The sequence below is a fragment of the Ictalurus furcatus genome, chromosome 19 (assembly GCF_023375685.1).
Source record: "Ictalurus furcatus strain D&B chromosome 19, Billie_1.0, whole genome shotgun sequence".
NCBI lineage: Eukaryota > Metazoa > Chordata > Actinopteri > Siluriformes > Ictaluridae > Ictalurus > Ictalurus furcatus.
The window spans coordinates 25,514,072-25,534,071 of NC_071273.1; the positions used below are offsets into that span (position 1 = coordinate 25,514,072).

General features: G+C 40.9%; 1 protein-coding gene across 1 annotated transcript in view; it reads right to left on the reverse strand.

The window, feature by feature from the left end:
• Nucleotides 1-20,000, reverse strand: part of nav3 (neuron navigator 3) — a 120,447-nt gene that overhangs the window by 73,419 nt on the left and 27,028 nt on the right. The window lies entirely within an intron of this gene.

The following is a 20,000-nucleotide window of genomic DNA, read 5'->3' on the forward strand; positions in this document are numbered from 1 at the left end:
GCTCTTTATAAGCAGGCTGTGATGGCCGTTCCTCAAAAACAAAAATCCTCATAAAACCATAACGACTCCATTTAAGATCAGTCACATCCAATTAAAACCATTTCACTCAGAAACACTCGCCGCCTCTGAAACGTTGCTTTCTGTTGTGGGAGAAGTCCACGATGACGAGCTGCTACGAGAGTGCAGTGAAGAACCAGTTAGTCATCCTCTTTCTCAAACATGACGCTAACAGGCTCGGACACAAATCCAGCAGACTGTCAGTGCAACGTCCTCTGCTGTGCTGTATACTGGTGATGTTTGAGGAGATGAGGATTTCCCTCCAGGAGGCGGAGTGGTTAGCACGTTTGCCTAGAACCTTTGGGGTTGCGGGATTTGAATCCCGTCTCCACTCTGTGTGCGCGGAGTTTGCTTGTCCTCCCTGTGCTTCGGGGGTTTCCTCCTGGAGCTCCAGTTTACCCCCACAGCTGATTGGCATCTCCAAATTGTCCACAGTATGTGAGTGTGTGTACGGCTGTGCCCCGTGACGGATTGGCACCTCGTCCAGGGTGTCCCCCGCCTTGTGCCCCGAGATCTCTGTGATAGGCTCCAGGCTCCCCTGCGACCCTGTGTAGGATAAGCACCACAGAAGACTATTTTCCCTCCTTTTTTCTATGGATTTTTGATGGATTATTTAATGTGGCATTCCTCAGTATTACACTGCAGGCCCACTTACATAAACTCTTTTTGGCTGTTTGAAAGCTTTCTGACAACTTTGTGATGAAGGGTTTCATTCTAAAAGAAAAAAAACAATCCCCCCAAAATGGTGTTTTCCCTTAGCTGAGGACTTTAGATGACTCCGCCCCTTCTACTACTGTACATCAAACAGGCTACAACCTGTGAATGCAAAAAAAGTCCAATGTTTAAGACAACGCAGTGAAAAACAGATTCAAACGATCTGATTTTCTCAAATGATGAATGAGGTTTTAGCTTCACCAGTAATGACCAGGATAGCACTATGATCTGTTTCAGGAAGTGATGTTGGCACTGCTTCCTGAGAGAATAGCAACCTGCTGCTGTAGTTTGCTCTGGATTGACGCACCAAAAACACTTTGAGTCTCGGACTCGGCTCATAGCACCACCAGAGAACCAAAGCCTTCAAGTCAGAATTAGACGCTGTAGCTAATTGACTTTGGTTTCCATGGCTACGCAGCCAACCCTCCATCCGTCACTGTGCACTGTAAAGTACCCGTTATCACAGCTGATGGAGCGTAACTGATGGCTGCGCACTTTGAAGTGAGTGTGAGTTTAATAGGGAGCTTATGGAGGTGACTCCTCTCAGGTAACATGTGATCCTGGCCGGGGTTAGCGTGCTCTCGGGTGTGTTGTCCTCCTCAAAGAACACGGTTACGCTGCTGAAGAAGAGTTATGGATCCCGGCGGAGGGAAAGTGCACGTTTCAACGCAGCATGTTAATGAGAGCGCCAATAAAAACAGATTGAAGTCACCACAAAAGTGTCTGGCATCCGAGAGCCATTTTAACGTCCACAGAGACAACAAACCGAAACGAGAGGTTTCTGTTCAGCTGCCAGGAAAATATCAACTGCTTTTCACAGCCAAGGAAACAAACAATGGATAAAAGCTAAAGAGAAAGCGGCCAATACCGCAACGCCACATGATTACCAGCCATTATACGCAATTAAAGTGTGTGTGTGTGTGTACTACATCTTGTTCTATGTGTGTGTATGACAAATAGATGAATCGGCAAGAAATAAACATGACAGCAGAGGAAAATGGATTGAGTAACATTCTCTCCAGCTCGACTGTGAGAACAGTGAAGCGATTTCTCTGAAAAACCCAGCTAGCTTCATTAACATGCGAAGTACACAGTCCGGTAACTAGCATGCTAACCTATCGCCTCTGGATCCAGCAGGGTTGTACTGATTAGCACTCAGGGTTGTAGTGATTAGGACATCAAATGGGATGGTAAAAGGTTTTTTTTAATTAAAGTTGCAATAAAAACCTTCAAGGTAACACCAACGTAGGCTACACGTGAAACGAGTCCTTTACGCTATTTTTTAAGCAGTTTGAGTAAGGAGTTTCAGTCCAATCGCAGATTATAGGATTTGGACTCACAAGTTATGTTATAAAGCCGTAAAGTCTGATCCGAATCACGAGTCATTAGCTTTGAAGTCTAACTCAAATGATCAGTCATGAACTTTAAAGCTGAAGTTGAGTTGTGAGTCTGAGTCTGAGTCGAGTGGGTCAAAGCTTTGAGGTCTGAGTACATTTACGAGTCATGAGCTTTGAAGCCTCAATAATATCTCTAGTAAAAGTGAGATTCGAACTCTGAGTCACGAGCTTTGAAGTCAGCGAGAGATAATACTTGAAGTCCGAGTCAAATCATGAGTCATTAAGAGTCAAGTTGCGAGTCAAATCAGGTGTCAAAGAAAGTCAGAGTCGACTCATTGGGAGTTATAAATCAGTTATAAGCCTGAATCAGATCACAAGTCAAAGCTCTGAAACTGTAAACTCTGAAGTTATAAATCTGGGAAGCCTGAGTCAAATAGAGAGTAATTTATATAAGCTATAAATCCAAATGACATCATGAATTATAAGCTCTGACTCCCGAGTCGATTCACGTGTTGTACTGTAAACACTGAAGTCCGAGTCGACTCATGAGACATAACCTCATAAGAATATGAGTTCAATTGTGACTCTTAAGGCTTGAAGTTGAGTCAGAGACTTGAATCCATCCATCCCTGGATCCACTGCATGACAACATCGCAATTCGAAACGTGAATACCCTCCCTGCCCCGCCCCCCCACTCTATCTGTGAGAGAAACGATTATTACAGCTAGAGAAAGACATTACAGCATCACAGAACTGCACACTGAAAAGATGAAAAATAAATAAACATTCCAGCTGTGTTGCTGAGCAGGTAATTTATGATGCGTCACTCTTTTCCTCCAGCTTACACTCGTCTTTTCAGGCTGAAGCTCTGAGAACTAGTGAGTGCACACACACACACACACACACACACACACACACACACACTGTCCTAACGAGCAAATTCTCGCCTGGCAGATGCATCGCAGTAGCCATGCCACCCTCGATATTCTAAGCATTAACACACACATACACAGACACACACAAACACATACACACACACCATCAGCGTATGTCTCTAAACCCTACCAGCAGTTAGCATCACTATTTCCATCCTCACCAGTCCGTTTAGGTCTGTTTGTGTGTGTGTGTGTGTGTGTGTGTACCTGTCAGGAGTGTGTGAGCTCTCATATTGTCCGTCGTCTACATCCTGCTGATAAACCAGCTGAGTGTGTGAGTGAGTGTGTGTGTGTGTGTGTGTGTGTGTGAAAGAGAGAAAGAGTTGCAGACTCTGCAGGTACTGACTGTAGTTATAACACATCACCAGCAGGGGGAAACACACATCACATTTTCAACCTGAATGGGATAAATTGTGTGTGTGTGTGTGTGTGTGTGTGTGTGTGGCTACATTCTAATTGCGTCATCAATCAGCACTAACCAGAAATCGGTTCTTGCCGAAAACAGGCTCGCTAACATTTCTCACAAACATTCTTCAAAGCGAGCACGAGGTAATATGGAGATTAATCCATTCTTAAAACGATAAACACTGACAGAGCAGAAGCTGGGATTAGTCCAAGCCACAGGAGAGAAGTTCTCTGAGTGTGTCATGTTCCTGTCTATCAGACGTCACTCTGTCACAGCAGACACAAGATGGCATTGTGAGCTCTGACAGGTAGTGAGGTTGGAGACTTCCTGTGGGAACAGCAAGATTTAGCTGCTTCTTTCCCACACTAAGACACGCGCACACACACACACACACACACACACACACTCGTGGTCTTTATCATGGCTGATGGAGCATAAATCTGACATTTACACCTTCACACTTTGTTAGTCAGCGTGAATTTATAAAGAGACACAGGAGTATGTGTCACTGCAATACACACTGTTAACTGTGTTCTGGATATGAGGAACTAGCGTAAGGAAGTGTAGAATGATCTAGAACATTAGGGTTATTTTATGATTAATTTTTGGGGATCAGTGGCAAATTGTTGTGCGGTAATAGAACAGAGCTTAACATGGAGTAAAAGAAAGTCTTTATGTGTCACGTATACATTGCGGCACAGTCAAATTCTTTCCTTCACGTATCTCGGCTTGTTAGGAATCCGGGGTCAGAGGTCAGAGTCAGCCATGACACAGCACCCTGGAGCAGAGACGGTTAAGGGCTGTGGCAACTTGGCGGTGCTGCGGCTGGAACCCCTGACCTCCTGATCAGTATCAGTATCAGTGATGTGATTTTCTCTGAGCAGTCGCAGATTGTCTGATATTTCCCAGTGATAAATTGTGTCGTGTGAGCAGCCCCATGACGGAGAGTCGTCTCCTGTCATGTAAATGACTCGTTGCAACTATCGTAAATCGATTATTATCGAAAAAAAGGAAAGACAACTGCTGTGTAAATAATTGAACAGGCCGGCACTCTGATACATTTATAATTTTCCTTCTCTACATCATCATCATCATCATTCACGATGGTAAGCCTACTTACTTAAGCCTACATTAGTATCAGCAGATATTAAACCATATTGTATCTCATCAGACCGTATTCTACTGTATAGTATCACACTGTACCAGTGACCTTAACCCCTTCTGCCCGATCCATCCTGATGACCTCCTTCTGCTTGGAGTTCTCATCAGTTGGAAGTTACATGCTGCTGATGAGGATGTCCCCACATGGTGCAGAGTAATGATCATTGAAATTAGTGAGGATGGTACCACTTAAAAACCATAAAGATGGCTTTAGGACTACAGTTACTACTAACAGTTCTGCACTCGAGTCTCCATCAGTGAACAGTGGAGAAGTTCAACAAAACAGACTTCCTGTAGAAACTGTAATGAATTTCCTGTGTACACAACTGCACTATTTAAGCATGTAGTATTAGCACATTTATAGAAGGGGTGTATTTATTTATAATCGCACTATCCGGTGTCACCCAGATGAGGACGGGATCCTTTTGAGTCTGGTTCCTCTCAAGGTTTCTTCCTCATATCATCTCAGGGAGTTTTTCCTCACCACCGTCACCTCTGGCTGCTCATTAGAGATAAATTCATACATTTAACATCTATATCCTGAATATATATATTTCTGTACCGCTGCTCTGGGACAATGTCCACTGTTAAAAGCGCTATACAAATTAAACTGTATCGTATCACATCATATTGTGACTTATCGTATTGTATCACGAATTATGATATTGTATTGTGTCATAGCATATTGTATTATATAGTATAGTATCATATTTTCACATTGTATCAATTTGCATTGTTTCATAACATATTGTATTGTATTGTATCATAACGTATCGTATCATATTGTATCGTATTGAATCGAAACGTATTGTATCATAACGTATCATATTGTATTGTAACGTATTGTATTGTATCGTAACATATTGTATCGTATTTTATTGTATTGCATCATATTGTATCGCATTGTATTGTAACGTATTGTATCGTATTCTGTCGTATTGTATTGTATCATATCGTATTGTATTGTACCGTATTGTATTGTATCATATTGTATCGCATTGTATCGTAATGTATTGTATTGTATTGTATTGTATCGTGTTGTATCATAATGTATTGTATTGTATTGTATTGTATCGTGTTGTATCGTAATGTATTGTATTGTATTGTATCGTATTGTATCGTAATGTATTGTATTGTATTGTATTGTATCGTATTGTATCGTAATGTATTGTATTGTATTGTATCGTATTGTATCGTAATGTATTGTATTGTATTGTATCGTATTGTATTGTATCGTATTGTATCGTAATGTATTGTATTGTATTGTATTGTATCGTAATGTATTGTATTGTATTGTATTGTATTGTATCGTATTGTATCGTAATGTATTGTATTGTATCGTATCGCGTTGTATCGTACCGTATTGTATTGTATTGTATTGTATCGTAATGTATTGTATTGTATCATATCGCGTTGTATCGTACCGTATTGTATTGTATTGTATTGTATCGTATATTACGGTATTGCATTGTATCATATTGTATTGTATAATTTAATATTGTATTTTATTAGATTATATTGTATTGTATTGTATAGTATCATAACGTATGGTATCATATTGTATCATAACTTAGCAGAGTCAGTAATGTCAAATAACAAATTATGAATTGTAAATTGTATTGTATTGTATCTTGTGGTTTTACTGGCATATCGTGTAGTCTTCACGCAGCATAAATGGTACAAAGGACATCTTCCTAATGCTATAGAAATGTGAACACCACATGAACAAAGTGTCTGTTGTTGTACTTAAATGATATTTCCTTACATTATGTTTGTAACGTTCATTAAATATTGGGGAAATCCCTTGTCATTAGAGTAGATATTCTACAGTTGAGACAAACTTACTGTACCCTGTGACTTGTCCCTAAGAGTTGCTGCTGTACTCATAAACACTGTCCACATTGTTGCTCATTGCAGGACTTTTATTCATAATCTGAATCTCCTAAAAAACATCCTGTACACACACTCAGTACGGTTCCTCTTTACTCTTCTACACCTGTATACTGGAATGATTTATATTTGCACTATCCAGTGTCACCCAGATGAGGATGGATTCACTTCTGAGTTAAAGCTTCTGCAGTATTTCTTCTCTTCACAGCTACCTCTGCATTGTTCATTAGGGATCAAAAATATATACCTGGATTTCTGTAAAGCCCCTTCAGGACGATGTTTATTAGTCTTTCAGTATTAAGTGTGTTCTCTCTGCTTAACCCAGTGTTACGGCTCCTTTATGCTTGTAAAAATAAAAGAAAAACAATTAGACTTTAACATTTTGAGTGAGATTCTCCAAGCTGGTGAATTTACAGCATTTATTCATATGAATGTGCGTCACCGTCGCATGATAATATTTAGAATAGTGGTTAAATGTGGAAAACTGCATTTCTGCTTGATATTTGATTAAATAAAAAGAGTTCATGGTGAAGCACTCGGCATTTCGTGTCCGTATGGAAGTTAATGGCATGTTTGTGTGTGTGTGTGTGAGTCTGTGTGTGTGTGCGTAATGGCATGTTGTTATGTGTGTACTGCACAATCAATAAACATCCGATGTCGCTGTAACACAGAATATGATTTATTTTACGAGCTGAATTAATCACATACTGCAGTCACCAATAAAGTTAATTGAGTCTGTTTGAAGGTTGAATGTGCATCACAGTCTCGGGCTTTTAGTCTTCCAGTTTCTCAACGCACACACACACACACACACACACACACACACACACACACATGGTCTGATGCTTTACAGCTGCATCAGAGATTAATTAAACCGTCCTGCCTGCAAATCCCTCAGGAAGCAAAAACCTGTAAAAATCAATGGAGGATGATGAAGTGTGTTAAATCCCAGAGCACCACTGAGGCGGCGTTCCTCAACACACACCGACACAGAAATGGTCTCCATCAAACACCAACATTAACCATGAAACACTATCACTTTCCGTGAAACTTCAAGATTCTCTATTAAATAACAACAAGCATGAGTGCTCTTCACCAAACCCAGACATCATCACTAAAAGACCACCAAGATTCTTTATCAAACACCCACAAATACCATCAAACACCAACAATAACCATCAAACACCCACAATCACCATCAAACACCCACAATTACCATCAAACACCAACAATTACCATCAATCACCATCAAACACCCACAATTACCCTCAATCACAATCAAACACCCACAATCACCATCAAACACCCACAATCACCATCAAACACCCACAATTACCCTCAATCACAATCAAACACCCACAATTACCATCAAACACCCACAATCACCATCAAACACCCACAATTACCATCAAACACCAACAATTACCATCAATCACCATCAAACACCCACAATTACCCTCAATCACAATCAAACACCCACAATCACCATCAAACACCCACAATTACCCTCAATCACAATCAAACACCCACAATTACCATCAAACACCCACAATCACCAACAAACACCAACAATCACCATCAAACACCCACAATCACCATCAAACACCCACAATCACCATCAATCACCCACAATCACCATCAAACACCCACAATCACCAACAAACACCAACAATTACCATCAATCACCCACAATTACCCTCAATCACAATCAAACACCCACAATTACCATCAAACACCCACAATCACCAACAAACACCAACAATCACCATCAAACACCCACAATCACCATCAAACACCCACAATCACCATCAATCACCCACAATCACCATCAAACACCCACAATCACCAACAAACACCAACAATTACCATCAATCACCCACAATTACCATCAATCACCCACAATTACCATCAAACACCCACAATCACCATCAAACACCCACAATTACCATCAAACACCAACAATTACCATCAATCACCATCAAACACCCACAATTACCCTCAATCACAATCAAACACCCACAATCACCATCAAACACCCACAATCACCATCAAACACCCACAATTACCCTCAATCACAATCAAACACCCACAATTACCATCAAACACCCACAATCACCATCAAACACCCACAATTACCATCAAACACCAACAATTACCATCAATCACCATCAAACACCCACAATTACCCTCAATCACAATCAAACACCCACAATCACCATCAAACACCCACAATTACCCTCAATCACAATCAAACACCCACAATTACCATCAAACACCCACAATCACCAACAAACACCAACAATCACCATCAAACACCCACAATCACCATCAAACACCCACAATCACCATCAATCACCCACAATCACCATCAAACACCCACAATCACCAACAAACACCAACAATTACCATCAATCACCCACAATTACCCTCAATCACAATCAAACACCCACAATTACCATCAAACACCCACAATCACCAACAAACACCAACAATCACCATCAAACACCCACAATCACCATCAAACACCCACAATCACCATCAATCACCCACAATCACCATCAAACACCCACAATCACCAACAAACACCAACAATTACCATCAATCACCCACAATTACCATCAATCACCCACAATTACCATCAAACACCCACAATCACCATCAAACACCAACAATCACCATCAAACACCCACAATCACCATCAAACACCAACAATTAACATCAAACACCCACAATCACCATCAATCACCCACAATCACCATCAAACACCGACGTTCTCCATCAAACACCAACAATAAGCTTTGAAAACCTTTTTCCATGAAACATCAAAATACTCTGGTTTTTATATTAAATACCAATAAAAACACAAGCACTGTCCACCAAACCCCGGCTTTATCACTAATTTATCATTATCAAACACCACCATTCTCCATTAAACACTAAAACATATCATCATAGAATAACAGCATCATTTACAAACTATAATCATTATGAAATAAACACTTTCCATAAAATATCGACATTTACCATTAACCATCAACATTCTCCAACAAACAGCAAGATTATTTATCAAATGCTAACATTCACCATTAATCTCAATTAAACACTGAAACTGTCAAACACCAACATTCTCCATTCAGCACTGGACCAACGTCCAACAAGCATCATCAACCATCAACACTCAATGACCAACATTTAACAATAAATCATACACCAAAAAGCCTTATCAAACACCAGTTTTCTGTATTAAGCACAAACACACACCAACACGTGCTTGTTAGATCTCTCTAGAATGTTCTACCAAGTTTGCTTATCAGTTGATGGCGAATGTTGGTGTGTGATGGTGAATGTCGGTGTGTGGTGGTGAATGTCGGTGTGTGATGGTGAATGTCGGTGTTTGATGGTGAATGTCGGCGTGTGATGGTGAATGTCGGTGTTTGATTGTGAATGTCGGTGTTTGATGGTGAATGTCGGTGTTTGGGGGAGAATGTCGGTGTTTGATGGTGAATGTCGGTGTTTGATGGTGAATGTCGGTGTTTGATTGTGAATGTCGGTGTGTGATGGTGAATGTCGGTGTGTGATGGTGAATGTCGGTGTGTGATTGTGAATGTCGGTGTTTGATGGAGAATGTCGGTGTGTGATGGTGAATGTCGATGTGTGATGGTGAATGTCGGCGTGTGATGGTGAATGTCGGCGTGTGATGGTGAATGTCGGCGTTTGATTGTGAATGTCGGTGTTTGATGGTGAATGTCGGTGTTTGGGGGAGAATGTCGGTGTTTGATGGTGAATGTCGGTGTTTGATGGTGAATGTCGGTGTTTGATTGTGAATGTCGGTGTGTGATGGTGAATGTCGGTGTGTGATGGTGAATGTCGGCGTGTGATGGAGAATGTCGGCGTGTGATGGTGAATGTCGGCGTGTGATGGTGAATGTCGGCGTGTGATGGTGAATGTCGGCGTGTGATGGTGAATGTCGGCGTTTGATGGTGAATGTCGGCGTTTGATGGTGAATGTCGGCGTGTGATGGTGAATGTCGGCGTGTGATGGTGAATGTCGGCGTGTGATGGTGAATGTCGGCGTGTGATGGTGAATGTCGGCGTTTGATGGTGAATGTCGGCGTGTGATGGTGAATGTCGGCGTGTGATGGTGAATGTCGGTGTTTCATGGTGAATGTCGGTATTTGATGCATTTATATCATGTGATTTGAGTCATGGAGATGGAAATACCCCTCCCCCCACACACCCACGACATAAAAAACATCTGGAAGCCATTTTTACGGCCGGCTCGCTCTGCTTTTTAAACACATGTCACATTTTAAAGCTATTTTCCCTCACTCTCTCCCTTCCATCCCGTGAAACTGTCATTATCTTGTCCGAGGCCTTGATTCCACTTAATCCTCCCATAATAACCCACACCAGTCACCCGTAAACCAAAGAGAAAAGAAAAAAAGAAAAAGCGATCTACAAACATCGCAAAAATCGAGACCTTCAATCTCAGATATCCTCTGGATTGGAAAATACCTCGGGAAGTGGAAAATAAGAATCCCGATGTACGACGGGGAACTAAAAAGATACACACACACACACTGAGGCCAGTAAATTAAATGCCTCAGTCCACAAAATACTCCCTTTGCCTTAGAAAACAACTGAGCAGTGTTAAACTCTCATTTGGACCAAAAAGGAAATCAATATTCAACACATTCTCAGGAGACTGAAAGAGTAAGTGTTTTTCAAATGATAAATCCAAATGTTTTCTTGAACGCGTGGATTTCTGCCAAGTGAGCATTTTCTCCGGATAATAGCGAAGCTGCTATGACGAACAGCCGTCACAGGCTCGGGATTGTAGCTGTCCAGCGATTATAGTATACACTTTTGTGATGCCGTCCATATTTGGTGTCCATTTCCTGAGAGACGGCCGCGGTTAGTTAGCGTGTAAACATAGACATGCAGAAACACTCAGTACGCAAACACACAGTGAGGGTGAGGCGAGTCGCACGGCACTTCCCTAAACCACCGCTTTACACTGTTCGAGCTGTGTCCCCAAATATGTTCTGACACTCCAGGGGAAAATTAGAGGCAGCAATTCGGACCTAAAAAGCCTAAAATAAGGCTAATGTGACCATTTTACTGTTTTGATGCTAGTCACAGATGGCAGTACTGAAATAAAACACTCGGTGTGTGTTGCTGCTACAGGAAAATAATACATGGTGGAATGGAGCGATGAAGCGGAATTACTGTTACAATAACAACGAGATTATTTTCCTATTCCAGCACATCCCCAAGAGTTTTATCCTCCTACACCACTGCCACTTACCAACAGTTACAATTAATTTCATAATAATGCATCATACATTTAAAATAAAAATCTTTTTATAGTTACGTTTACTGTCCAAGTTAGTTCACATACATTACAGCAGCTATAAACACCAGCCTCTGTTTGATTCTCTTTCTTGACGTTAATAAGACAAAAAAAATGTTAAAAGTTACAGCTTTACTTCTGAATGTTACGAAGCACTGACATTGGAGACTCCTTCCGTAAATCTCTAAACGTAACAGATACGTAAACGATTAAAAAAAAATCCGTTCATGTGGAGCGTCCGCCGTACACGTCCGTGTGAATGAGCTATTACTATAGAAACGCTAACGTATTAGAACGGGTGCGTTAATAGAAACCTGCCGCACTGCCGTCTGACCTGGCAGCAAAACGCTTATTTGCTGGAGCACTACAAATCGTTTATTCATTTAAATATTACAATCGAATTTTTTTTTTGATATTTAAATATACATTTAAATATTCATATATTACATTTGCATAAAAGGTAATAGTACTGAATGTAATGTTTCTAACTTGCAGGTCGTTTCATATCAAATTCCCCGAATTGTATGAGCAAAGAGTCAGTGCCTTCGGGTTGGAGTGACACTAGGAATGGCGTTTGTGGGCGTGTTCCATTTCGACACACCCTGCATAGAGTTCAGCGGACAGCACCACTGTAAAATAATAGTTATCAACGAACGTTTTGTTTTTTTTTTTGCAGGCTTAATGTTAGCAAAGAAACGTGTTCTTGGCAGGGAAAGTGCTTCTCCTGGGCAGAAATTTGGCGACAGGTGACAAGAAACGTTTCCAAAATGAAACACTGGTATGTAAATTCTTTCTTTTCTGTTTTTGTTGTTAAACAAGTTACAACTTTTCGGACAAATTTACATTATTATATACAGCAGTGTTATTGCCAAATGTTATTAGTTTTGAATAGAAATGTGCATCTGCAAGTGAAATAAGTGGTTTTTGAACCCTGTTTTCATTGGAACACGTGTATTACGTATTATGAGAACATTTCATTTTTAAAGGTGGAAGCACTAGGACAAGTGGAGTCGATAGAATAAAAGAAAGAAAATAAACGTAAGACATTAATAGAATTTAAAAAACTGAAATAAATAGAATTAACGAACAGAATTAAAGCGGGCATAGCACAGAACCTTGAGGAACCTCACTTTTATTATTAATTGATAACCGTTTTATTGGAAAACAAAACTTTGCTCTTAATTCCGTGAGCTGAGACCTTTCTGTGCCTCTGAGTGACACGTTACTCCGGGGCCTTTGTGCTGCTCTGTAATTAGCATGCCGCTAGCCGAACCTGCAGGAGCCGCTCCTGCCAAGAAATCACCCAACCCAAAAAAGTACACAGCTAACCAGCAATTTGTGTCACACACACACACACACACACACACACACACACACACAATTTCGAAACAGAGAAAAAGAGAAAAAGCAATACTCGAGGAAATCTAACAAATGATACAAATGCAAAATGTCAAGAGTGATAAATAAATAAATAGATAGATGTCAGTTTAGCATCGCAGTTAGCAATCTGTTGTGGTAATTAGTCACGGTTTCTGCTAGAATACAATTAAGTCAGTGTTTGGTGCACACACACACACACACACACACACACACACACACACACACACACACACCAGTGACATTTAATAAGATTGTAACACAAATCCCTCAGTAGTGATGCATCATTACTTCACTTCTGTCTCTGCTTTTTTTTTCTGGCACAAAATCGAGACGCTGTGAATAAATTTTGGGCCGCGTCCCAATTCCAATCTTATGTCCGAGTGTGCTTACGAGAATAGTGCACAACTTCAAGGCTACATGCCAAACAGCAGAATAAACAAAACAACAACAACAACAACAACAGAATCCATTAAAGAGACTTCTTGATATGTACATGATTCCTTGTTGATTCTCTTATGATTCGTTTGAGGTTTCGACTCATATGATTTGAATAAGAACTGAGTCACTGATTATTTAGCATTTAAATGTATCATTATATAATTAAATAGCTATATTACGTTTATCCTGAACAACTACACAGACCCACATAAACACACGCATGTTTCACTTTTTTCTTGATGGATCTTAATTCTTTCTGATTCCTCTGAAGTGTCGACTTTGAATCAGAACTGAGTCACTCAGTCCGTTAACACTATTTCAATGTAAAAAGAGCTCAATACCACTCACAAACACTAGAGGGAGCTCTCACACACTACACACACCACTATTACATATGTACATTCTCTCTCTCTCTCTCTCTCTCTCTCTCTCTCTCTCTCTCTCACACACACACACACACACACACACACACACACGTCAAATTATTATACTTACTAAAGTAACATTATGTGCTTTATTTTTTAGGGCACAAGTGTGTGATTTGGGACGTACACAATGGGAGTGCATGGGTGTGTGTAAGTTCACTGGCTTGTATTAACCCCTTGTTCCCTAAGTTTCCAGTATCCCTAGATATCGCTATCCCTTAGTTTCCTGGTTACTTTTTGTCAGTGTTACCTAGATTCTCGCCTTTAATTCCCCTGTTTTGCGCTTGCATTGTTCCTTAAGATTCCTTGTTCCATAATATATTGTCCCCTCTAATAGTTTCTATTTGTCAATGTCCCTTAGTTCCCATGCTTCTTTCCCCTTTAATTTCTGAGCTTTCACTATTTCCTTTGATTGCTTGATCCTTGTTCCTCAGCTTGTAGTGATCTCTGGTTCCCTTAGTTTCCTGTATCCCTTGATATCCATGTCCCCCAGTTTTCACAAACCTAGTTTTGGTCACGATGGGCGCGTCTCAATCAGCTCACTAGTTCAGTAGTCAGGGCACTGATCAGGAGTCGACCATTTAAAGGGCAAAATCCTTTCAGTGCACTGGAACGTTCGCTCCCTAAAAAGAAACCCACAATGCACCACAAAACTCAGGGAGAATCGATGCTCCCTATGTTCCCTTACTGGGAATGGCGTCATGTTTACTGAAGCTCCTCACTCGAAAGAAATGGTGGACGAACTCTCAGCCAACTTCATCTACAAACTTAAGTAGCTTGTTATCGTTGTTGTGACACTCAAGTGATTACTCACGTTGGCGATTTTTATTTATTTGACATGTTTGAGTCTAATAACTTTAACGATTTTTAAAAAATCCACCAGCTAGCCTAAGATCCTGATTGAAGTACCGTGACAGAAACGCGTGCGATTAAGGTAACAAATGTATAAGACATATAATGTCAGAAAGATATCGGTCCTGCCTGCTGATGATAAACGCCAAAAAAAAGTGGTGTATGCTAGTACGTAGTCAAGTCACAGGAAATTGAGTCATCGGTGTCCCAATGTGTAGCGAGTCAGGGTCCTTAGAAGTACCCCAACTCGTGTACACCATATACTGTGTACTCATTCACCACCTACGGCGCTGATTGAGATGCGCCCCTGGTTTCAAGTATGCCCTATTCTCCTTCTTTCTTACATCCAATATTCCCTAGTTTCTTCTAGTATTTTCTATTTTCTTTATTTATTATATTATCCTACATTCCCAGCATCCCTAGTTCCCAGTGTTCAAAAGTCTCTATGTTTCCTAATCTCCATACGTCCTAATTATTCACAATGGACAATAGTGCTATTTCGCATTTAGTATGATTATATGTGGTTTGGGATGGAGCCCAACACTGCTGTGTGTTCTTTATTGACGTCAACTTGTCTGTGCTCACACACACACACACACACACACACACACACACACACACACACACACACACACAGTGTCCAAGTCATTTTCATCCACTTAAGAGTAGAAAAATGTAAATTATAAAGCGGAGCGTAATAATGACTGCAACATGACCACCGTCTCAAACCTTAAGCTATAAAACAGCCTTTCATCACCTAAAGATACACACACACACACACACGCACACACACACACACACACTCACACTCACACTCACACACTCAGTGACCCTGAAACCCCACTCAGCAATGTGGCTCCTTTTTTGGCCTGGGGTTAAATGTGATATGAGATATGAGATATGTGTGTGTGTGTGTGTGTGTGTCTGTGTGTGTGTGTGTGGATATATCTATTCAATCTATTTATAAACACAAAAATAAGTATAAACTATACATTACATTATCAGTGACTCAGTTTTGATTCCAATCATGTGAGTCAAATTTTCAAATGAATCAGATTCATCATGAGTCAACAAGGTGAAACGTGTGTGTGTGTGTATATGAGATGAGGTTTCCTGTAAAAGTCTTTCCTCTCCACCATATGATCATGTGTGTGTGTGTGTGTGTGTGTGTGTGTGTGTGTGTGTTAGTCATGTCTGCTTGAGTGTGACTCACTGAACTAAAAAGAGAAATCGATCTTTTTTCTTTTCTCTCTATTTTCCTTTTCACTCCACACTGCTGAGTCACTCTCCCGCTACTAAGCACTGATTCGCTCTCCTGCTTCGCCACTTCCCGCTTCCTGAGTCATGTGACCAGGTGAGGTTACAGAGGTCAGAGGTCACCTGGCCAGACATTGTTCAGGATTTCCTCCTCTCTCTCTGTATATGTATGAAGTATCACACCAAATTTCCTTCTTCAGTTTTCCCGAGGAAGTCCTAAGGTCTACTTGGCATGCACACACACACACACACACATACAGCACACACACACACACACACACAAACGGAAAGGGAAGTCCTATCGGCTTATGATCGCACAGAGAGAGCTTTTAACAAAGCAGCAAAACAAACATCAGCTATTTCTGCTCAATATCCTGTCTCACTCTCCCCTGTCTATCTGTTTCTGTTTCACTCTCTCTCATTCTCACACTTTCTCTCTCTGCATCTCTCTATCTGTCTCACTCTCCATCCCTCCATTGTAAGATAACCTTCTCTCAAACTCAGGGCTGTACCACCGTTTATTTGCATTCACATTCACACATTTAGTCCAAAGTACACACAGTGGGAGAAGTTTTATTACCAAGGTATTTCGGGGTGGAAACCAGATCAGAACCATCCCAACAACCAGCACAATGACCAATCAGAACTACCTTAAAAACCAGCCCAATGACCAATCGGAACCATCCCAACAACCAGCCCAATGACCAATCGGAACCATCCCAACAACCAGCCCAATGACCAATCGGAACCATCCCAACAACCAGCCCAATGACCAATCAGAACATCCCAAAAACCAGCCGAATGACCAATCAGAACTACCTCAAAAACCAGTGCAATGACCAATCAGAACTACCTCAAAAACAAGCCCAATGACCAATCAGAACCATCCCAAAAACCAGCCCAGAGACCAATCAGAACCAGGAAAAAAATGTTTTCCGAACTGTTCCAAATATGATGGTTCTGATTGGTTGATTATTCATTCGACCGGGTTTTTGGACTTTTCCCAAACTTCTCCTGAAGGCGTGGGTCTTTAGTTAGATAATTACATAATGTTTGTGGTAACTATTGGATCTTTCTCATTGGTCATTTGACTGGTTTTAACTGGCAGCTGGGCTGCTTTTGTAGGATGGTTCTGATTGATGGGTTGTTGACCTGGTTTCCATGGGGTATTGTCTTCTTTTTGGAATGGTTCTGATCGGTCTTTGGGCTGGTTTTTGGGATGGTTCTTATTCTGGTTTGGTTTTGGGAAGGTTCTGAATGGTCACTGGGCCATTTTTGGGATGCTTTTGACTGACTATTAGGCCATTTTTGGCCTGGTGTTGATTAACTATAGGGCTGGGTTTCTTTTGACTTTTTCTGAATGACTATTGGGCCAGTATATGGGCTGGCTCTGTATAGGCCAGTTTGGTTGGTTTTGTCCTCCAGACCTGGCAATGCTCCTCATGAAGAAGAGACAGGGAGTGTGTGAGTGTCTGGAAAACCTGATGAGAGAATCAGGTGTTGAGTCTGCCTGGTGACATAATCAGATATTAAATCTCTCCCTCTCCCTCTCTCTCTCTCTCCTTCTGATAGGGATGGAAGCATGAGCAGCCACAGAAATTGATTTTCCAGATCACTCCTCCTCTTTCCTCACTCTGTCTCTTTCTTTCTCCTTTCAGTTTTAGAGAATCGGACAGTGATACAGGACCTGGGTGTTTCATTTAGCATCACCAACAGGTTGGGACTAACATCTTTCAAAAGAGAGAGAGAAAGAAGAAGAAGATGAACTACTCTCGTGTAGTTTAAGATGGCACACACAGATACCGCATTAAACAAAAAGAGCTTCTATAAAAGAGAACGATTGTTGAACTTTGCACCTGATAGCTGACTGGCTAATTAACCATTAGTGATGAGAAAAGCTCTCTATATAAATCAGCACAGGACACAGGGACACTGAAAACATGCGGAGAAATGATACAAATTAAAAATGTGACTCTATTTTCTAGAAACATCCTGAGAGGCTAAATAAGAGATACTGTGAATAATAATTTAAAAAAAAACCTTGAGGTATTAAGGGAAAACTTTGGGAACTAGGACTAGAAAGTTTGGTGATTAGAGTGATGTAAATATAAACACCGAGAAATAACAGAAATCCAACAGGAATAGTTTTGTTTATCTTGTATTTATTTATCTTTGTTCCGTTGCTTTCTATTCCACTCTCCTGCCTTTTTTCCTAACATGTATTTTGGTGCCTGTAAACTCATCCATCAGAGAGAAACTGACAGAAACTGGCTGCTATGAAAGAAAATGACAGAAAAAAGAGAGACACTGAAAGTGAGAGAGAAAGAGTGAGAGAGTGAGAGAGACAGTGAGAGAGAGAGAGAGAGAGCACTAATTACAGCTATAAATGGCTCCTCCTGGTCGTTTACACTTAAGTAGAGAGAAAATTGCAGCTGAGTCCAAAATTCTAGAGTCTATAAATCTACATCTAAATAAATCATTACACACTAATCCAGCAGATTACACAGTGCATTTATATGATTATATAATATTTTATACAGACTGGACTACAGGAGTCTGTAACACTAATGTCAAGGCCTGAGAAATATAACACACAGAGTTTTAGTCCTTGGAAATAAAGAAAGAGAAAATAAAAGAACCAGGAGAAGGAATCTAGGAAACTAGGACTAAAATCTAAGAGAAGAAAACTAAGGGGACTAGGGGAACATTAGGAAACTAGACATGTACATTTCCAGAAGAAAATGTGAGTGGTGCTTGCCGTGGTAAAACTCGGCACTGGGCAATCGCTACCGTGATGCAAGCGACTGCAAGAGAGCCAAACCATAAGTCTGTATAATGTTCTGGTGCTGAAATATGGCTTATTCAAGATGTTATATGGTTGGTAGGGTGCGCTAAATGGTTGCTAGGGTGTTGCTAGGCAGTTGCTAATGTAGGGTGGTAGCTAACATTCCAATACTTTTAGAGCTAGACAATGTCCCAGTACTTTTAGAGCTAGACAGTGTGCCAATAATTTAGGCATCAGGCCGTGTGCACTCAGGTGTGTGTGAGTTGTGACAGTTGGAGCCAGGCTCTGAATATTCCTCAATCTAAGTGAATGGGAGTTTTTGGGAATTTTCGTCATCCGCAGCGGGAATACCGGGAGTCCGATCAGTTTGCAAAAACACCTGAAGGTCTGTGCTGAATTTCTTGGAAGTAGCTTGAAAGCTCAAGGAGTTATAACAGTCAGAATTTTTTTATGCAAGTCAGTGGGAATTTTTGGCCCTTTTGAGTTTCTGTACCAGGAATTCCGGAATTCCGATCACTTAGAAAAGTCATAGCACATCTCTCCTCAATAAGCCACTCAATTTGACACCTCATTCATGGACCGATGACAAATGTGTCACGATCTCCCCTTCTGGCAGCGCGCTCGGAGAGACGGAGGGCGCGCGCATGCACGAGCTACGTGCACGAGTGCTCAGCGAGTGCGTGCTCTTCGAATGTGGACAACCGTGACATTGTTTACTGTGGACACGTGCGTTTGTGTTGTTTCTGTTCTGTCTCCTCCCTGTTCTGTCATTGGTTGTTGTTCGGGGGTGTGTCTTTATTGTTCTCAGCTGCCAGCGCTTAGCGCTGATTATGTTTGGGATATATACCCCTCGCTTCCCTGTACACCTCGCGAGTATTAGATATAGTGTAGTTAAAATAGTTAGATAGTTCATGTTATGTTCCTTGATAGATTTAGTTAGTTTAAACTTTAGATTAGTTCATTTAGTCCACACTGGTTTTTCCACTCCCAGTTCATAGTCATAGTTCATGT